The sequence below is a fragment of the Cryptomeria japonica genome, chromosome 6 (genome assembly GCF_030272615.1).
Source record: "Cryptomeria japonica chromosome 6, Sugi_1.0, whole genome shotgun sequence".
NCBI classification, from domain to species: Eukaryota; Viridiplantae; Streptophyta; class Pinopsida; order Cupressales; family Cupressaceae; genus Cryptomeria; species Cryptomeria japonica.
The window spans coordinates 680,819,954-680,842,272 of NC_081410.1; the positions used below are offsets into that span (position 1 = coordinate 680,819,954).

The 22,319-nt window shown below is 40.3% G+C and overlaps 1 protein-coding gene across 1 annotated transcript in view; it reads right to left on the reverse strand.

The window, feature by feature from the left end:
* LOC131031435 (external alternative NAD(P)H-ubiquinone oxidoreductase B1, mitochondrial) overlaps nt 1-22,319 on the reverse strand; it is a 215,996-nt gene that overhangs the window by 80,364 nt on the left and 113,313 nt on the right. The gene's annotated exons all lie outside the window — the stretch shown is intronic.

Consider the following 22,319-nt stretch of genomic DNA (forward strand, 5'->3'; position numbering starts at 1 on the left):
AGGATTAGAAGAGTATAATAGAAAAAAATCAATCCCGGGCAGGGCTGAGAACATCCAGATTTGGACGAATTATATTCACAGTTTGACCAGATTTCAAGTTAACATTATCATTTCCAGACCAAAGTTGTTCATTTCCAGATTTTTGATTAATAGAGGTTGATGTTGTTTTCTGACATAAGTGTGTAAGATTGAAGTCATTATTACCTTCCTCTTAGTTCACATATTTTTCTTTTTCAGGTTCAAGGAGTAATTACAAGGAATCCCCTGGTATGCACTCAGACCCGAAAAACATGAGCAATCAGTCATAGAGGGATGAAAGTAAGTGAGGGAGCTTCACATGAAGAGGGAAGACTTCATAGAAATGCATGAGTCGTGCGATGAAGTGATCTGAACAGTAAATGCATGCCGGCTATATGTCAAATCAGGCGATAGCTCGCATGAACTTCCTTAACTTGTACAGCTTGCTAAGTTTTAAGTGTAATTTTGTCTATCATTGTTGTGGAAGCTAGCAATTGTCTCTAGAATTTTCTTCAGTCATAATGCAAGCGGGAGACATTGAAGGTATTTTGTCTGCGTGTAGAAGCTTTTCAAGAATTTGCTATTGAAACTAGGTCAGTTTCAGTCATTCTCTCTTCTGCTATATTTTCTTATTCAGGAGATTAGCTGTCGTTTGTTCTCCTTTGCTGTGTATAAGTTCATTGCATCCCTGTAAATTGCTTGTTTAAATAAGAGGCACCATAATGAGGCCCACCCTGCCCAAACTAGGCTGCAATTCTTGCCTTGTTAGTTCACTCCCAAAGATGGGAGATACTTCATTAGCTCTAGCAGACCTCTCTGATTTTCTCAAGAGAGAGAGCCAAAAACCCAGTTCAGAATTCAATGATGGAAAGAATAGTGAAAAGTGGTTTGGTTGAAGCTGCCACATTCCCCATTGCTGCGCCATGCCCCGAGTTGGTACTAGAATGTATGAATAGGTATGATGCAGAGCACAGATGCATCAGGAATGTCAATGGCGAAGTGCTGTTAAAAAATGACAGAAACTGTAATGGCAGCCATGGGAATACCTCATAAAGAGCCATATGAGGACTGGACTATTGGCACATCATATTCATTCTTCTCCGAGAAGGAGCACTTATAAAAGTGTGATTGCAAGAAATTGGCTACTGAAGATTCAAAAGGGGGGTCTAGATTGCCGAGGCCGCTTACCAGAGAACACTTCATAGCACAGGGGCGGGACATTGTCATTCTTTTGAATAGGTTAAAAGGGAATACCCATGCCTTCTATTGGGAAGACTGGATGTACTTCTATATCCAAGTCATGTTGAATGGAAGCGCCTACCTGGATTGGGGGCAAGTAATTGCAGAAAGATTGCATGAAAGTCTGAACAGGTTTGCAGGAATGACTGGCTTCTTTATGTCATCTTATTTGTTTTATATGCTTGCATGTACCCGAGATTGGAATGGGTTGCATCATGAACCCTATATTGATGGGATAAAGGTGTATGAATATTATCCTCACCTGCAGGAACAAAAATATGCAGCGAATTTTATGAGGTGGAATGACATTTTCGCAAGGAGATTGGTTCACGAGTTGTAGGGAAACATAAATAAGAGATTGACAACGGAGGCCATGGAATTCATTGGCATTTATGGTAGTTATTTTATCCAATTTCCCCAATTCACTGATATTCGAGTTGGCGGCTTCCAAAGTGAACCTTTCAGGTTGCCCCGGTTTGTATTAGATAGTTATGTTTTAATTGAGGTCTGTCGTCAACTAGCACACATTGACAAAAAGAGTAGAGAGAAGTTCGGGGTGATATTTCCCGTGGAACTTGGCCATTATAGCTATGCATCTGTTTCAGACGCATTGAACTTTGAACTTGAATTCAAAAAGTTCAAGCTTCAACCGTATGTTGCCAAATACAAATTTGATAGCCGAGCATTTGCTAGAGAAAATTTAGAAGTGGACAGTGATTTTCGGCATGAACCTCAATTGGAGGATTACTGGGAAAATTGTGTTGATGAGTTCGAAGTCCGGAGAAGGCTGTGGTCAAGGTTCACAATTCAACAAATTGTCACAATGGGCCTATCCATGAATGTTTCTTGGGTGCAAGAAGAAGGAGATGAAGAAGTAGTCAACCCTGAGTTTGATGAGAAGATACAGGGACATCCAATCCCAGAAATTGATTGGAGTAGAAAAGGGGACGATAGCATTCAGTCCAGAACCTTTAATGTAATCCGAAGAACAGAGAAATGGTTGAAGGATCGCCATTTCAAGCAAAAGCCTGTTCCTGCACTAAGGATAAGAAAATCGATCGAACTCGTGCGGCTTCCCAAACATCTCTTCCTTCTTCTAATGTTGTTGTTGGTATTGCAGGTGAAAGGAAACAAAGGACGAAGAAGACTAAAAACACAGATCTAGGAGAATATTCCACAGGTTCAGCTTCCACCCGTGTTACCAGATCACACAGCAAGAAAAGTAATCAGAAAACCCTGGCAAGTTCACTAGTAGTGGACTTAGATTCTGAAGAGGAAATTCAAGAAACAATGGATGGCCAAATGCAAGATCAGCCCTTCCTAGATGCAGCAGACAGTGGAAAAGAAATCATGCAACCTGAAGATTCTGGGAATACTATGGCCGTTGTCACCAGTGATCAGCAATCACGATTGCCAAAGGAAACATCCACCACTCCTAAGTGGCCGAGTGTCTCACTCACCAAAAACAGGAACGTCATCCCTATATCGATCCCAAAGGAGGATATGGTTAGCAAATGCCTGGGGACGACTTCAAAGTCTAAAAGACTCAAAACAGAAACCATGATTGATGTGGATGAGCAGACAAGACACTGAAAGATCCCTGATGGATCCCCTTGCTGATCTGCTATAGTTTTTAAATTAATAAACTATATTTTCCTGTGTTTCCTTTAATGGTTTTAGAGAATAGACAGAAGTTGTAGAAGGTTTGTTTATTTTTGTGTTTTTGATAGTTTTTCAGCAAGTAATAATTGAAGAACAAGTACATGAAAAGAGTACTGGAAATAAATGTTCACACACAGCCAAATCAGAATCGTACCAAGCAGATTTCTGATTATTTAAATCAAATAATTATCCAGATAGTGATTCCAAACAATTCCAGGAAGATTACAATAACAATGATTCCAACCTGGATAAAGAGTGAATACTGCAATCAAGAATGAAGTTGCTGCAAATGTCCAACGCTCTTACATAGCTCCACATGGGAAGAGAAATGGCTGTAAGGTGATGCCAAGCTGGAAACCCCAACCTCCACGCTGAACCCTAACTCTGTCCACTGAATCCTCCAAAAAGATGTCGTAACAACTCCAAGGCACTGAAACTGAATGCTAGAACCAATAACCACTGTGTTGGGGGCTACGTCCTAGACAGGTAAGACCCTGGGGTTTTCGTCCCAGATGTTGAATCGCTCTCTAGAGAAAATTCTCCAAATCAAAGATGAAATGTGTAAAAGATACCAAGAATTAGGTCTCAACTTCCTTATAACATCTTCCCACTTAGCTCGAACCCTAAAAGTGACTCAATGTGGCGTTTAGGGTTAAAATGTTATATTTCTCATTTTAAGTTGCCAAGTGCATAGAAAAACGACCCTTTTTCAAATATAAAGAAATCCGTTCACCGAAAGGATCTGAGTCAAAAGAGAAATATTTAGAAAAGCCCAAGACCTTTCCAACAGGCTATTACACCAACGGATACGCATCTAGATGAGGCCAAAACCCCTTATTATACCAAAATGGCTATAAACATAGCCTTATTTAAATAATAAACGCTAACTTAGGAAATATTAAAAATATAACCCAAATAGCTGAAAAATGCTCAAATGACACCACAAACCAGAAAGTCAACCTGCCACCTGTCTGTGATTGAAGTCAGAAATCAAGGATCCATTGGCAATCTCATCCCTAAAATCTAGGGATGCTCCTAGAAACTAGGAAACAAACCCAAATCCTCTAAAACTGAACCCAAGGAATAATCTCAAGGAGACCCAACCCTGGGTATGGTCATAACCTCCTAAATAGTAGGGATATCCTCCATAAACGTAGGAACTACCTCCTAAAAATAATGAACTGCTCCAAACAGATCAACTATTGCCAGAACACCAAGTCCCAAACACTGTATAACCACACTGAGTCTCTATCCATCACTGTCAGCCTACAAGACCCCATAATAAGCTGACTCACATATCTCTGCTAGACAGAGCTAAAGAGGGGACATGACAGTCCTCCCCTATCGGAGATGCTTGCCCACAAGCAACTATAATGCTCGATGTTGTAAAATGGCCTCACCCTCCCAAGTGGCATCCTCTATGGAAAGATCTCTCCAACGTACCAAATACTCACGAATCACCCTGCTTCTCAACCGTCGTTCCCTCACCTCAAGAATCTCCGCAGGAACCAAAAATTTACCTTCCTCATCCATGGGAGGCAAATCGGGTGAAACTGTAATATGTTGTCCAAGGGCCTTTTTCAGGCAAGATACATGAAACACATTATGAATTCTACTGCCTGTGGTAACTCAACCTCATAAGCAACCTCTCCAACTCGCCTGAGTACCCTGAATGGTCCATAAAAACGTGGTTTGAGCTTCTCACCTCCCCCCCCTTTAAGGGTGCTTTGCCGGTATGGCTGTAAGCGCAAGAAAACCATGTCATCCACCTCAAATGCTCTCTCAACCCTATGCTGATCAGCATATATCTTTTGCTGATTTTGTGCATGTTGTAAATTCTCTCTGAGAGATCTCATGATATCCTAGTTCTCCTGTAACCAATCCTGAGCCAAATGAACTCTACTGTCACTCAGAGCTAAATCACTTAAGGATAATGCCTCATAGCCGTAGAGAGCTCTGAAAGGTGTCATACCAATGGACATATGGTGCGTAGTATTATAACAATACTCGCCTAAATACAACCAACGTACCCATGCCTTTTGCTGCCTTGACACATAATTACGCAAATATCCCTCAACCCACTTATTGACTATTTCGGTCTGTCCATCTGTTTGAGGGTGGTAACTAGTACTAGGTGTCAACTCAATGTCTCCTAGCCTGAAAAGTTCCTGGCAAAAAGAACTCATGAATCTGATGTCCCTGTCACTCACTATGGTCTTGGGAAGACCATAGAGTCTAAACACCTCTCTGAAAAATAGCTCAGCCACCGGAGATGTTGTAAAATCAACTGCAATGGGAAAGAAGTGGGCATATTTTGTTAGCCTATCCACGACCACATAGATACAATCCTTCCCTTGCACCCAAGGAAGAGCTATAATGAAGTCCATAGAAATCCTAGTCCACTTTTGTTCCGGTATAGGCAAGGGCTGTAACAACCCAGCAGGATAGGTATGCTCCGACTTGTTCTACTGACAAGTCATACACTCACGAACATGCCGCACAACATCATCTTTGAGACCCTTCCAAGAGAATCTCTCTCGAACCGCTCTGTAAGTCTTAACATACCCTGGATGTCCTGTCATAGGAGTATCATGGAAAGCATGCAAAATTTGTTCCTTCAACTGTGAACCCAGAACAAGATAAACCTTGCCCTTGTAATAGATAATATCATCTACCACACGGTATCTGTCATCCACTATCAAACCATCCATGACCTCACAAGCATGCTGATTTTTGGAATACTCAACCAAAAGTTAAGCCTTCCAATCTTCTGAAATCTCGCTCAATGAACATAGGGCAGCAAGTGAGGGTTTCCTAGAGAGTGCATCAGCCACAGTATTATTCTTCCCCTTTATGAATTCGATATCGAAATCATAAGCCTGAATCTTGCTCACCCATTTTTGTTGTCGGTCATTGAGCTCTGTTTGATCTAAGAAATATTTCAAAGTGTTGTGGTCAATTCTTACCACAAATTTGCTGCCAACAAGATACTGTCTGAATTTGGCTAAAGCATGCATAATAGCCAACATTTCTTTATCATAGGTAGAGTACAACCTCTCATTATCTTGCAACTTCCGGCTCTCATAGGCAATGGGATGTCTATTATGCATCAACATAGCCCCTATGGCCAAACCTGAAGCATCACACTCTAGGACAAATGGCTGCGAGAAATCAGGTAATGTCAAAACTGGACAAGTGCTCATAACCTCCTTGAGTCTATCAAAGACTCCCTGTGCCTGTTCTGTCCATCTGAACGCCCCTTTCTTTGTGAGGTCTTTCAAAGGTGCTGCCAACTGAGAGAAACCTCTCACAAATCTTCTGTAATAAGCACATAAACCAAGGAACCCACGTAACTCAATAATGTTATGAGGGCGGGGCCAATCCCGAATCGCCTGAATCTTCTCCTCATGCACCTTCACCCCATCAGCACTGATCACATGGCCCAAATATAAAACCTCCCTAAGTCCAAACTCACATTTGGATAACTTAGCAAATAGAGACTGGCTCTCCATAATGCTAAGCACCTCCTCAACACGTCTGAGATGGTCCTCCCAAGTACGACTGTAAATCAATATGTCGTCAAAGAACACTAGAACCGACTTCCTCAACTGCTTGTTGAAGATATGGTTCATACAGGACTGGAAAGTGGCCGGTGCATTGGTAAGGCCAAAAGGCATTACCAAAAACTAATAGTGCCCATAGTGACAACGGAAGGCAGTCTTGTGTACATCCTCTGCTCGTACACGTATCTGATGGTAACCTGAACGAAGATCAATCTTAGAGAAGTAGATAGCTCCATGAAGCTCATCCAACAACTCATCAATGCGTGGAATAGGGTATCTGTTCTTGATTGTCTTCTTGTTCAAGGCTCTATAATCTATACACATCCGTAGAGTTCCATCCTTCTTCTTAACAAGCACTACAGATGAAGCAAAGGGGCTAGAACTAGGCCAAATGAAACCCATATCCAACAACTCATGAATAGTCTTCTCAATTTCATCCTTATAGGCTCTAGGATGACGATATGGGGTAGTAATCATTGGCTTTGCTCCATCCTCCATCTCTATACCATGCTCAAAACCTCTCTCTGGAGGCACTCCAGAAGGTATGTCACCAAATACTCTCCCATGACGGTCCATCACTGACTGAATATCAACATGAAATACCCTGCCATCCTGAGGTGTAGATGTTTTGGACTTCACCAAACAGTGTGTAGCCCAAATCACATCATTATTTCTAATAATAGTCTCCATCCTGCAAGAAGACACCTCCTTAGGTCCACCATCTGAAGCTGCCCTCAAGATAGTCTTCTTCCCCCCAGAAAGGAACTCTAACTGCATACGGTGGTGATCAATAATGTAACGCCCAATACCCTATAACCACTGCATGCCCAAGACCACATCATAATCCTCTAATGGAAGCACATAAAAATCATCGGTCAGAGTATAATCCCCCATCTGAATACTAAGTTGTGGAATCCGTTTAGTACAGCCCAAAACTGCACCATCGGCCACCTTCACTCCAAAACCACCAAACTCCTCATACTGTAATCCACGCCTCTCCACTAACTTCCGCTCAATAAAGTTATGCATGGCACCTGTGTCTACCAAGCTCATGACCCGCTTGCCCTTCAGTGTACCTTTCAACCGAAAGGCATGAAATTTAGGATAACTAGAGAGGGTAGCCATACTTACTTTGGCTGTCACCAAAGGCTCAGGGGTATCTAACTCCAACCGTGTCTGCACCTGCTCAACATCCTCCATGCTATCCTCAGTGTCAGTGTCGGGTACCTCCTCATCCCCTAACTCAAATGTCACCTCAATCAAATGAACCTTTCCTTTACCCATACAACGGTGTCCTGGTTCCCAAGGTTCCTTGTAGGAAAAGCATAATTTTTTTCTTCTCAATTCGTTCCTCATCTCCTGATTCATCCAAGGGGGTCTAGATGATGACCCTCCTTTATTCTGTGAAGTATTGGCCTTCTGTGCAAGCCGAGAGTCCCTAAATAGCTTCTTATCTACTTGATAAGAAGTGGGAACAGTATCCAGTCTCAATGTCACATCAATGGCCTCCTTAAGAGTGGTCGACTGAAAAGCACGTACCAATCCCTTAAGTCTATCCTGCAATCCCTCAATAAATAACATCACACTCCGCCTTTGGGGCATATCAGGTACCATAACCGCAATACGCTGGAACTCATTAATATAAGCTTTTGCATGCCCAATCTATCTAAGATGTGCCAACTCTCTATAGTAGACCTCTGTATCCTTACGGTCAAACCATGTAATGAGTCGTTCAGTGAACTCGGCATAGGAACGTACCAAGGCGTGATCCTGGGTGACCAATCCATGGTGCCACCAATCATAGGCAATCCCGTCTAAATGCAAAACAGCAAACTGAATAGCCTCACGCTCAGGCATGGGCCTCAAGGATAGATATATGCCCAGCTTGTGCACCCAAGCTCGTGCACTCGTATCACCAGAGGCATCATATGTAGCCAATGTGATCTTCCCATTAGCTCTATTGAGGTCATAGTTCTTTTGCTGTCGTGGTCTATAACCACGATCTCCACTAAACCTAGTTGTATCTCTAAGCTGTGCACAATACTGGGGAAGAGGGAAAACATCCCTAACCTCTGGGGGTAGGGCTCTCCACTCAACTGTGGTTGCCAAAACTGACTCCTGGAACCCAACCTCTGGTGGATCTACCTGTGCTGGCTGTTCACTTGGTACAAACTGAGGAAGCAAAGGTCTATCCGTAGCAGGTGTACGATGGTGTTCCCGCCTAGAGGAATAAAGGGAGCTCCCAACTGATGAATGGGACTGATGGCTATGTTGACTGCCTGCCACTGAAACTGATCTGCTCCGCCCATGTCTGCCCCTATGTCTATCCAACTCCATTCGTGCCAAGGTTTCCTGTAATCTGTCAAGTGTCTGGACTATCCTGGGTTGTGTAGTGATGAGAGTTCTCATCATCTCCTGTTCCTCATCCTCAATCCGGTTCTGTCTAGCACCCCCTTGTTCATCCGCCATACTAGGTACCTGTTCAATTCCACTCTCATGCTCTTGTTGAGCTACCTTGCGTGTATAATACCTGTGTATCTCCTCTCTACCGAGATGCATAGAATAAAATGTAACCCTAGTGTGAAAATTCCACACAAACCCTACAGGCTGGCAAGATGATAGCTCTGATACCACTGAAAGATCCCTGATGCATCCCCTTGCTGATCTGTTGTAGTTTTTAAATTAATAAACTATATTTTCCTGTGATTCCTTTAATGGTTTTAGAGAATAGACAGAAGTTGCAGAAGGTTTGTTTATTTTTGTGTTTTTGATAGTTTTTCAGCAAGTAATAATTGAAGAACAAGTACATGAAAAGAGTACTGGAAATAAATGTTCATACACAGCCAAATTAGAATCGTACCAACCAGATTTCTGATTATTTAAATCAAATAATTATCCAGATAGTGATTCCAAACAATTCCAAGAAGATTGAAATAACAATGATTCCAACCTAGATAAAGAGTGAATACTGCAATCAAGAATGAAGCTGCTGCAAATGTCCAACACTCTTACATAGCTCCACGTGGGAAGAGAAATGGCTGCAAGGTACAGTCGTACGGCTGTAAGGTGATACCAAGCTAGAAACCCCAACCTCCACGCTGAACCCTAACTCTGTCCACTGAATCCTCCAAAAAGATGTCGTACCAACTCCAAGGCACTGAAACTGAATGCTAGAACCAATAACCACTATGCTGGGGGCTACGTCCCAGACAGGCAAGACCCTGGGGTTTTCGTCCCAGATGCTGAATCGCTCTCCAGAGCAAATTCTCCAAATCAAAGATGAAATGTGTAAAAGATACCAAGAATTAGGTCTCAACTTCCTTATAACACCTTCCCACTTAGCTCGAACCCTAAAAGTGACTCAATGTGGCATTTAGGGTTAAAATGTTATATTTCTCATTTTAAGTTGCCAAGTGCATAGAAAAAGGACCCTTTTTCAAATATAAAGAAATCCGTTCACCGAAAGGATCTGAGTCAAAAGAGAAATATTTAGAAAGTCCAAGACCTTTCCAACAGGCTATTACACCAAGGGATACGCATCCAGATGAGGCCAAAACCCCCTTATTATACCAAAATGGCTATAAACATAGCCTTATTTAAATAATAAACGCTAACTTAGGAAATATTAAAAATATAACCTAAATAGCTGCAAAATGCTCAAATGACACCACAAACCAGAAAGTCAACCTGCCACCTGTCTGTGACTGAAGTCGGAAATCAAGGATCCACTGGCAATCTCATCCCTAAAATCTAGGGATGCTCCTAGAAACTAGGAAACAAACCCAAATCCTCTGAAACTGAACCCAAGGAATAATCTCAAGGAGACCCAACCTTGGGTATGGTCATAACCTCCTAAATAGTAGGGATATCCTCCATAAGTGTAGGAACTGCCTCCTAAAAATAATGAACTGCTCCAAACTGATCAACTACTGCCAGAACACCAAGTCCCAAACACTGTATAACCACACTGAGTCTCTATCCATCACTGTCAACCTACAAGACCCCATAATAAGCTGACTCACATGTCTCTGCTAGATAGAGCTAAAGAGGGGACATGACAGACACTGGGTTGCAGAGGTAGCTAGACCTCCCAGAGATAAAGAGATTGAGAATGTTACCGAGAAAGATTTTATCATTGAAAGGCTCAATCTAGAGACAACTTCGTGGGCCGCTAATCTTAAACACTTGGAATCTTCAACTAAAAGGATTCTCGCAAGGACCTGGAAGGAAGAGAAATATAAAAGTGAGATGAAGCAATTTATAATTCATATGGCCCAGTATATTAATGCTATCCAGAATCTGAATCCTTAGCCTCTCTCCCAAGTTTCTCTATCATTGGACCCAAAATCACCTTTGAATTAGAAGTTACTTGATCAAGTTCAAAGGAGTTGAAAGATCACAAATGTTTTTAGCGAATGGCTTGAATTAATTGCACAGCAAGGGACAAGTTATATCTTTGGTCAAAGTGTTTGAGAATGCGGAATATGTTGGGAAAGAGCTAGAAACATAGATGGTTGCCTAGGAGAAAGAGAAAAGTAAATGGCTGGCTGTGTTAAGGCAGATGAGAGATACGCAGAGATATGGGGTAATGAACTTCCTCACTGAGAAGATGGTGCATGGCCTAGATGACAACATACTCTTTGTTTGTAAAGAAAACATTGAGTGGAGGAACTCAATCACTCAGCAAGGACATGAAGAATTCCTCAAGCTCTTAAAAGAATTGAAGGAGTTGACTGACACTATGCAAAAAGGCATGAAATGCATAGATCTTCAGCTCTTAAGAGAGGATAAGCAAACGCTTGAGGATTCTTCACAAATGATTCGGGCCTTCAAAGATCGAATACAACAAGTACAGGAAGCAAAGTCCCTAACAATTGAGGACATCGCAAAGGTCGCAAGAATGGAATCTATGTTAGCTGTCTGTTTCGATCATTTGGAGATGCACAAAAATAAAGTCCTACAGGTAGGTAAAAAGAAAGAAGTGTGGAAGTAGCGAAATTTACACATAGGCCTCCCACATTATCAGCTCATCTTAAGCTTCTCAACAACTCACTTGGAATGGCGGAACATTCGAATTACTCCCAGATCACAAGATAGATAGGCTGAAGCCACATCAGCTGCTGGAGCTTGATCGTGATTTCTTTGCTCGCAGATCATGTCGTGTTTTTTGTTTAGTTATTGCTTTTCAATTTTATGAAACTAGACTTCTTAAGACTTTGGGATAGAGTTAATTATTTAACTCTGGTTTTATGTGTAACAAACTATCATAGCTTGGAGGCTATTTATATGGTTGGATAAATCTTTTTAAAGGTCCGAAATTTTTTGATTAAAAAGACAAAAACTGAGTTTTTCTTTGGATTTTCAATATAGACAATTCTGGTTTTTGAATAAAAATAATATTATAGTTCGATCTTCAAATCTGTGCGTTTGAAAGATTAGCAGTCTCTATTGGGATATATGTTTATGTGCTGAATATATTTTCTTCATTACCAGCTTTATCTTAGTTTGTGGATTCATTGATTTTCTTTGTTTACATAGTACTTCATAGTTGTTTTAATGACTCTGATCCCCCTTGTCCTGTGAGACATGAGCGAGAATCGATCAGTATTTTAATCACTTTGAGTATTATGGATGGAATAAATTTTATGTTGAATGAATGTGTACAGAGATAAAGTCTGTGAGCTTTATACTTTTAAACAGATATTTTGCAGCATTCTTTTGTGTTGACAAATGAGTGTGGAAGCCTTTCTCGCTTTCTCGTTAAAAGTGGGTTTGTTTCTTGAGTAATCTGCAAAAAAATTTATTGAACATCTTACAAGGAGCTGCACTCTTATGAAGAGGGTAAACCAAAGCTTGGTTCACCCAACTGTTGGTACATTTGCTTTTTCATAATGGGTGTGTAGAAGTCTTTATTTTAAAAACATATAAAATTTAAAGAAAAGACAAATCTGTTAACCAACAATACCTAACCTCATCTCTCATTGGTCAGACTTCAAAGAGGGACATGTGTCCTAAACATTGTAATTATTTCATTGGCCAAGAGGGAGTTTGTTGTAACAAACCCTAATTAGGGTTTCACTGTTGAATCTCGGCCATTTATCTCAAATTGATCTGAGTCATTGAATTGTAAAGAGTCCTCTATATAAGGCTCAATCCTCTCATTGTAAAGGTTAATAGTTGATAATTAGAAATCAAAAGTAGAGTAGAGTAGGAGGAAAGGAGATTGTTGCCAAAGCTTGTTGTAATAAATATACTTTCTTGATTGAAGTTATGGTGGACTTTGTGTGGTATTTCAACTTGTTGGATGGTCTCTACTTCTCATTGTGTAAATGTTTGTTAGATGGATGGAAGATCTTATTGTTGATGAGTGGTGAAACCTAATGTTAATACCACTTGGAGTTTGTTGATTGCAAATTGCAATCTATGGTTAAAGTGAACTTGATCAAAAGCTTACCTTCAATTACTTTATGCTCATTGTTCATCATGTTGGTGTGTATAGTTGATTTAAAAATCATTCTCTCATCCCTAAGAGATTGCATCATCTTTGTGTAGTTGTTCCCGCAAGGCAAAGCAAAGCTTGGTTTGGTTGCACCAAGTCAACAATCATTTCCTACATTCTTAGGCGTAGCATAGTCTTTCTAAACCCTTATCTCTTTTATCTTTATTTTTCCAAGCAATTAGTAAGATCTCATGGTTCGGCAGAGTTCAAGCAAAACATAAGTCCCCTTGTGATTCCAGCAAAATCACATTGTATCACTGAGCCTATCCATAGCATTTAAGTCGCATAATTCACATAGTAAACCTTGGACTCGTCTCATTTGATCATGTTGTGTAGCATATGAGGTTTATTTGTTCAAGGGGGGATAGAATACCTTGGTATTTTATTCTATGTTCAAGGTGCATTAAAAACACATCAACAGGTTCATGATCCAATAATTACACAAAAGGTGCTGAGGTGCTAAGGTATGCCAAAGTTTTTACCATTGAAGAGATGAAAGATCTGAATACATTAACCATGGATGAACTATACAAGAACCCCACTATGTATGACACAAGGACTGAAAATGAGAAGCCATCAAAGCGAGAAGCAGCCTTCAAAGCTTCTAAGAAAATGAAGAATGAAGAGCCTGAAACAAGAAGTGAGTCAGATGCAAAAAGGTCTTACTTTGTGAGAAAGTTGAAGAAAGGATCAAGCAAGTACAAAGACAAGCTACCATTTAAATGTTTTCATTGTGGTAAGATTAGGACATTTTGTTGCTAAGTGTCCATTTGCAGAAAAGGATAACAATGATGATGAAGATCATGATAACAAAAGGAAAGGGAGCGGACCACATGAATATAAAAAGAAAAAAAACTTCCATAAACACAAGAAAAGCATCTATTTAAAGAGGGAAAGCAGCTCATATAAGGAGAGTAATGGAAGTGTTTCAAACGATGACAAAGAAGAAATTATGTTTATGGCAACAGAAACAACTGTTGATGTCATGAATGATAAAGACAGCTGACTGAAAGATTCAGAAAAAGAAGACGTTGAACTGAAAAACTCATTTGCGCCCTAACTTAGATTAAGAAGATTAAGAAAAAGATTCAAAAACAAAATTTGCAACTTCAGAAATTTGAATAGGACTGTGACTCAAAGGGGATAATATCACAAAGCCTGGGGGAATCAGAAAAGAGTATCATAAACCAAAAAGCTCGGCTAGAAGAAACAAAAAGGATAAAGTGATGAGATCTCAGCTGAAGACAAAGGAAGAGGAAGAAAACTGTGAGAGGTTAGAATCTGAAATTGTTTCTTTGTAAAGACCCCTTGTCTTCCAAACACTGATTTCCACTGAAGGATAATGGTATCGCTGATTGTCTTTTGTTTGTTTTTGGAGTTTTATAATTTTTTTGTATTTTGTGGATATATGATAATGAAAAAGCAATGCACATAAACTTCTAATAAATTCTGAAATCTGGAAACTAATATGATCATTCAAGAAATTTAGAAAAGAGGCATTATTGAATCTTTATTTCATTTATTTCTATAACATATATAGTCACAAGCATACCCGATTTGCAATCAGATGTTGTCCCTATTATTTCCAGCCAAAAAGCAAATCAGGAATGGGTCGGAATCCTCCAGAATCGTTGTAACTTGTTCGTGCATGAAGTGCTGGTGACTTACTTGCAGCTAGCCACCCTCTTCCTTAATATTTTCAGAATTTTTTGGAAACCTCTTCTGTGGAAATCGTACCTAGCTGAAACCCTCTTCTTGCTGCAGCTATGGCTGCCTATGTGCAGGTCGTACAATCTTGATTTGGCTGCCAATGCCTCCTTGTTTGCTCAGTACCAATTACACCATTAAATCTGAACCAACACTGAGTACTGTTGTGCGTTATGCACACCTCGCCCCATTTTCCTCAAACAAGGACCCCCATGGTTGCTGTCTGCCTGATAGGAGAGGAGAAATACCTGAATTTCGTTTGCATGGTCAAGTTTCAAAATCGTGCAGGCTCACTTTTCGGCCTAAAACCCTGAAATATGGGACAAAGTTGCAAACTCGGCTTTCAGGCCGAAAAAGTAAAAATTGCGAAACACTTCCATACCCCGAAAATAGTAAGCGAAGAGTTAAGTTTGCGTTTTAATTCCAAGGGCCGAAAATATAAAAACCAAGTCTAAATCACAAGGTCTTCAAGCTCTAAAAATCGCGCATTTCATCCAGTATGCCCGAAAACCACTTTATGCTCTCAAAATACCCTTTCGGGCCGAAAAACACAAAGGCCCCCAAAATCGTGATTTGCTGGTTTGCCCGAGTTTGACAATAGATAAAGGAAGAAAACACTAAAATAAAATCGCACACTTTTGTCCTTCAGGCTGAAAACCATCTTCTAAGCCGAAAACCAAGTCTAAAAATCGCGTGATATCATTACTTGGCCCGAAAATAATAGGCCGAAACTCGCAAAATCTCCAAACGAGCCGAAAATGGTGTTCAAAAATCGCACAATTTCGCCTCACAGGCCGAAACTTGCAGAAATTCATCTTTTGACCTGAAAGACATTCATCTCCCAAAATGATGATTCAACCCGAAAATTGCCGAAAATAACCTTTCATAAGCCAAAAAACAATGATGAAAGGAAGGAAACAAATCCTACAAAAGGCTTCTTTTAGCCGAAATTCACCTAAGTCCCGAAAATGAACTAAAAGTTCATGTTCATGCAAAATCGAAAAATCGGCCCATTAGCCGAAAATGCTAAAGCAAACTGCAAGAGCTTATAAAATCAGTTTAGAGGCCGAAATTGAAGAAAATATCAAAGTCGACACTTTTTGTTTGTTTACATCGAAACTAATGAAACAAGGAAAGTTCGCACTAAGGCCTGAAAGCCCGAATTTTGTCTAAGTAGGAGAACGAATCAAGAGGACAAATCGAAATTCATGTGAGAGGGTGAAAATATTCAAAAAATACATCTTACAAAGAGCTTCTCAAGCCAGACGTTAAAAATTTAATGTTTGTTAAATTAATTTAATTAATTTTTCAAATTGATTTAAGTGAGATTGATTGTTCGCAAGTCGAAGGCATCGTCTGGAAGAACCAGGCAAAAGCCTAAAATGACAAAGCCAGGTGCTGAAAGCTGAAGAACGTGTTGCAGAAGCGCAAGATCTAAACCGAGCATTGGGAAGCATGTTGTTGAACAACAAGCTCAGGTCCACCACCGAGACCAAAGACCAAAGAACACTTCGAATGCTGCAAAGTATGCATTCCTGAGAAATACACAACTGGATTTAATTCCAGGAATTCATTTTAAGAACTCAAATTGTTTTAATGTAAAACTGCCTGTGGGCCCGACAAGATATTTTGAAATAGAGGGGAAACAGGTCAGTTGTGGAAAGCTATGTTCAACTACCAGATAGACCTAAATTAAAGCCAAATAGTGGTAGGTAGTTGAGATAGTGGTTGGATAGATAACTAAGAATTAAGTGGGCATGGGTTAAAGCTGCCAGCTTCTGGAAGGCAGGTTGCAGCCCTTGGATGCAGTCAATCCTGGCCACCGGTTCGACATGTAAAATCTGTAAAAGGCAGGATGCCTCTCATTGTAAAGGGTTAGAGTTTTGTAGTTAAAATTTTGTAGTTAGATTTTAGAAGTTAGAATAGCTTAGATTTTAGCAATAGCATAGAGATGCTACAGAAATTGTTGTAATGGCAGTTGAAGCAAATATATGAACATTGAAATATGGTGTTTGTTGTCTTTGTTTTAGTCTGTTTGCATGGTTTCTTTCAGCTAGTTAATTTTAGAGTGTAGGGATTTTAATGGTGAAGTGTAGAGGGGTATTTGATGCATTTCTGGTTTATACCATTGGGGGTCTGCTGATTGTAGGTCACCGTGCATGGTTAGTCTGAACCCAAACTGTGCTTAGTTCAACCGCAGGTGTTCGTCTTTAGGCTATGCCAGAATTGGGTGCCTAAAACGAATGTCTCCGGTCTAAAAATTGTTCATCCCTTGGAGCTTGCACCGTTCTTGTCTAGCTGTGAGGGTGTCTCTAGCAAAACAAGAACTCGTTTATCGAAATCTGTCTACCCACTGCATCAACTGTTATCATCCTTGTCCTTAGGCTTCCTGAACCCTTCCCTTTTGATTTTATTTCGCAGTCTGAGAATCGTAGTAGACCATCTTGTTGAAAAACGTAAGTCCCCTTGTGCTCCCAACAAAACACATTGACCGTTGAGCTATCCTCCAGTCAGGACCTGACAATCGAAACCTTGAGGTCATCCCCATTGATCAATTGAAACAGCATTAGGGATTTTTTTATCTCAAGAGAGGATAGGATACTTAGCATTCTATTTTGTGTTGGCCAGATGGAGTCGTAGCAATGAGATTTTAGCCAGGTCAACAAGTACTAACTCTGAAAAATTTGTCACCAATCTACTCAATATTGACTCCTAGATGAAGCCAATTCTCCTATAGCCAAACTCACTGGATCTTTCACCAATTCATGAGGCTACAACACTGAAGAACAAACGTTCTCCAATGCCAAAACTCTGAAATCTGCAAGAAGTCACCTTCTTTCTAGAGCTTAAACCTTCAATCAATCTCCTGAAAATGACAAGTCAAGAATGAATCGATTTTCTCCAAAGAAGCCCTTTTATCTCCTCACCCAAGTTCAATTTTCTCCAAAAAGGCATTTAATTGGCATTAAATGTTATAACTTCGAAATCATTAATATTTCACCCAACCTTGGGAAGTGTGCTCATAAATTTAATTAAATATTTTGGCCCCTTCTTATGATGTCTAGACCCTCACTTAAGTGATTTATTATAAAGTTATTTATAACTTTACAATTAACCATTTAATGAATTAATATTAATTTGGTCACAATAATATTAATATCTCCTTAAATACACCATATATTAACGTGTCATCTGAAGCAAGAATCTCTCCTCGTAATTCTCCATGTGACCAAACACACTTTCTAAAAATAGAAAGGGTACATCTCTATTACTTCTGACTTACTATAAATAGTATGGTAAACGGAGCCCAAATGAAGTCGAACGAAGACCAAATCAATAAAACCCTGAGCACTACAGATGACACACCCCTCAAAAGACCCTCTAACCAACGTCATTAGCCAACGAGGGTCATATGATAGGCTAATCCTCTGCTACAACTGTCTATCATGGAGAAGGGGACATTACAGTCCGCCCTCCCTAAAATCGCTTGTCCTCAAGCAATCTCAACTCAGGAAGCTGCAAAATATCTTCTCTCTCCCACGTCACATCCTCAACCGGCAAATCTCTCCACTTAACTATGATGACCCTATTTCTCAATCTACTCTCCCTGCAATCAATAATAATCTCAGCTACTAATATCAATTTCCCCTCATCATCAAGAGGAGGTAGCACTGTGGAGGGAACAACATGGTGTCCTATCACCTTTTTGAAGCGTGACACATGAAAAACGTTATACACCTTTGCATCTGTCGGCAACTCTAGCTCATAGGCCACCCCTCCAACATGCCTAACAATCCTGAATGGCCCATAATATCTCGGCTTGAGCTTCTCTACGCCACTCTTCTCAAGAGTGCACTGTCTGTAAGGCTGCAACATCAAGTATACCATATCTCCTACATCAAATGACTGCTCCACTCTCTTCTGATCAGCATATTGTTTATGTTGGTTTTGTGCCTTTTGTATACTCTCTTTCAATGATCTCACAATGTCTTGACTCTCCTGAAGAGTATCCCTAGCACTTGGCACTCTGTTGTCACTCAGCAACAAATCTACAAAGTTGGGCGCGTCATACCCATACAAGGCCATGAATGGTGTCATCTCAATGGACATGTGGTAAGTAGTGTTATAACAGTACTCACTTAAGTGTAACAACTTCACCCATGCCCGATGTTGTTCGGCTATATAATTCTGGAGATAAACTTCCACCCATTTATTCACACTCTTCGTCTGACCGTTCGTCTGTGGGTAGTAGCTCATACTAGGGGTGAGCTTGGTGCCACTAAGTCTGAATAGCTCCTACCAAAAATGACTCATGAAGCTGCTGTCCCTGTCACTGACTATAGTCCGAGGCAGCTCATGAAGTTTGAAGACCTCTCGGAAGAAAAGATCTGCAACTTGAACTGTTGAATACTTAAGTAGCTAAGGTCGGAAAGAAATGGGCAAATTTTGTGAGCCGATCAACAACTACGTAAATATAATCCCTAATATGGACTCTAGGCAGTCCAGTAATAAATTCCATCGAAATACACTCCCACTTCCTATCAGGAATGGGAAGTGGCTGGAGAAGACCTGTTGGATATGTATGTTCCTATTTGTTCTGCTGACAAACAGGACACTCTCTGACCTACTGAAGAACATCGGATTTGAGGCCCTTCCAAGTAAATCGCTTCCTAATCTACCTATATATTTTATAATAACCTGGATTACCTGCCATAGGAGAATCATGTAAAGCTCTCAAAATCTTGTTCTTCATCTCTGAACCTGGTACCAAAATTACTCTCCCTTTGTAAATGATGAGATCATTCACAATGGAGTACCTGCTATCCTACACTATACCATCCATAATGCTAGAGGCCCATGAATCCTTAGCATATTCTGCTGTGATCAAATGCCTCCAATCCTCTATAATCTCAATCATAACATTCAAATGAGGCCTACGAGATAAAGCATCAGCAACCACATTATTCTTCCCTTTGACATAAGTGATGTCAAAATCATACGCCTACAGTTTGCTCACCCACTTTTGTTGGCGATCATTTAAGTCTCGTTGCCCAAGGAAATGTTTTAAACTATTATGCTCTGTTTTTATACTGAATTTGGACCCTACCAAGTATTGTCTGAACTTGGCCAAAGCATGCATTATGGCCAACATTTCCTTATCATAGATGCTATAAGTTCGCTCAGGCCCCCTCCATTTCTTGCTTTCATAGGCGATAGGGTGCTTATCTTGCATCAAAACTGCACCAATCCCCTCACCAAATGCATCACATTGGAGCTCAAATGGTCTGGAGAAATCTGGTACAGCCAACACTGGACATGTAGTCATCAACTGTTTGAACTTCTCAAAACACTGTTGTGCCTGATCAATCCAAATGAAATCCGCCTTCTTCGTCAAGTCTATCAATGTTGTTGCCTGTTGAGAAAAACCCTTCACGAAACGCCTGTAAAAACCACACAATCCCATGAAGCCTCTAAGTTGTGTCAAATTCTTTGGAGTAGGCCAATCTATAGTAACCCGGACTTTATTTGGATCCATCCGTACCCCCTTAGCACTGATGATGTGCTCGAGATATAAGAGCTCTATCAAACCCAATGCGCACTTAGACTCCTTGGCATACAAGGACTCCCTCTCTAAAATCCCCAATACTCTATCTAGATGAGCTAAGTGTTCCTACCATGTCCTACTATACACCAAGATGTCATCGAAAAATACCAGGACATATCTCCTCAACTGGTGCTGGAATACCCCATTCATAGTGGACTGGAATGTTGTTGACGCATTGGTTAAACCGAAAGGCATAACCAAGAACTCGAAGTGACCACAGTGACACCGAAAAGTTGTTTTCTCTATATCCTGCTCCCTCACCCGAATCTGATGATATCCAAACCTTCAGTCAATCTTCGAGAAGAAACAAGCACCATGTAATTCATCGATCAACTCATCGATGCATGGGATGGGGTATCGGTTCTTGATGGTCCTCTTATTTAAAGGTCGGTAGTCAATGCACATACGAAGTGTACCATCTTTTTTCTTAACCAATACCACTGATGAAGCAAAAGGAGACTTCTTGGACGAATGTGACCCATGTCCAACAACTCCTTAATTGTTTTCTCAATTTCAACCTTCATTTTCTTTGGATGCCTAGAAGGTGTAATCATGACTGGTTTGGCACCCTCCTCAAGCTCAATAAGATGCTCAATACCTCTGTTAGGAGGTCTACCTAGTGGAATAGCACTAAACACCCCAAGGTCTTTAGTCAATAAGTCTTGTAACTGAAAGATCCCTGATGGATCCCCTTGCTGATCTGCTATAGTTTTTAAATTAATAAACTATAACTTCCTGTGATTCCTTTGATGGTTTTAGAGAATAGATAGAAGTTGCAGAAGGTTTGTTTCTTTTTGTGTTTTTTGATAGTTTTCAAACAAGTAATGAATAATGAAAAGTAAACATGAAAGGAGACTGAAAATAAATAAGAACATACAGCCAAATTCAGAATTGCTACAAGCTGTACTAGACAAATTTCTGATTTGTAAAACCAAATAATAATTCCAATGCAGATCCAAGGAACTTAATCCAACAATGATGCCAAACTAAAAGGTGAATAGTGATCATGAATCAAGAATACCTCTAAGGTTGAATACATGCATTCCTTACATTCCACGTGGGATGTGCCTGCTGCAAATGATGGCCCTAAGGCTGCAAGGATCATGCCCAAGCTGAAGAATCAATCTGCCATGCTAAAACCCTTACTCTACAACCTGAATCCACAATGAAGAATGGCATACTCAATCTTTGTCAACAATGCACTCTGCCTGAAGAATCCAATGCCAATAATTGTTGAGGGCTACGTCCCAACCAGTCCAGATCTTGGGGTTTGCGTCCCAGATGAAGAATCGCCCAGTCAGAGCTAATTCGCAAAAATAAGTTTGTTGTGTAAAAAGATAATCCTGAACAATTTGGTCTTCATCTCCTTATATCTCCTTTCCTTTCCAAGCCAAACCCTAAAAGGAAGTAAAGTTGGCGCATCATGAAAAGAGTGTTATTTTCTAATTATGGTGTCAACTATAGGAAAATAACACTAAATTGCAAATAAATAGCTTCAGGCATCCAAAAAGACATTGGAAGGTGAGAATCATGTAGCAAAGTTCAAGACCTTTCCAACGAGCTATAACACATAGGCATATCAACCCAGATGAAGCCAAAAACCCCTTATTACTCCGAAATGACTAACTACATAGTCTTATTTAAATTTATTTAATCGCTAACTTAGGAAATATTTAAATATGTTAAAATATCTCCAAATATCCAATAATAGCCCAAAATAACCAAACAATCATGAATATAACTTTGTCACCTATCTGTGACCTATGCCAGAAAAGCTGAGCTAACTGGCAGTCCCATCCCTAAAACCTAGGGATGCTCCTAGAAACTAGGAAACACACCCAAACTCCCTGAAACCGAAACCATGACATGGTCCCATGGAACCTCCAATATGGGAACTGCCACAACCTCCTAAAAAATAGGGAATCTCCCTAAAATCAAGGAACTGCTCCCAATGGCCCTCAAACTGTCTGAAATGCCAACTCCGAATACTAAATACCCTGCATGAGTCTCTATCCACCACTGCCAG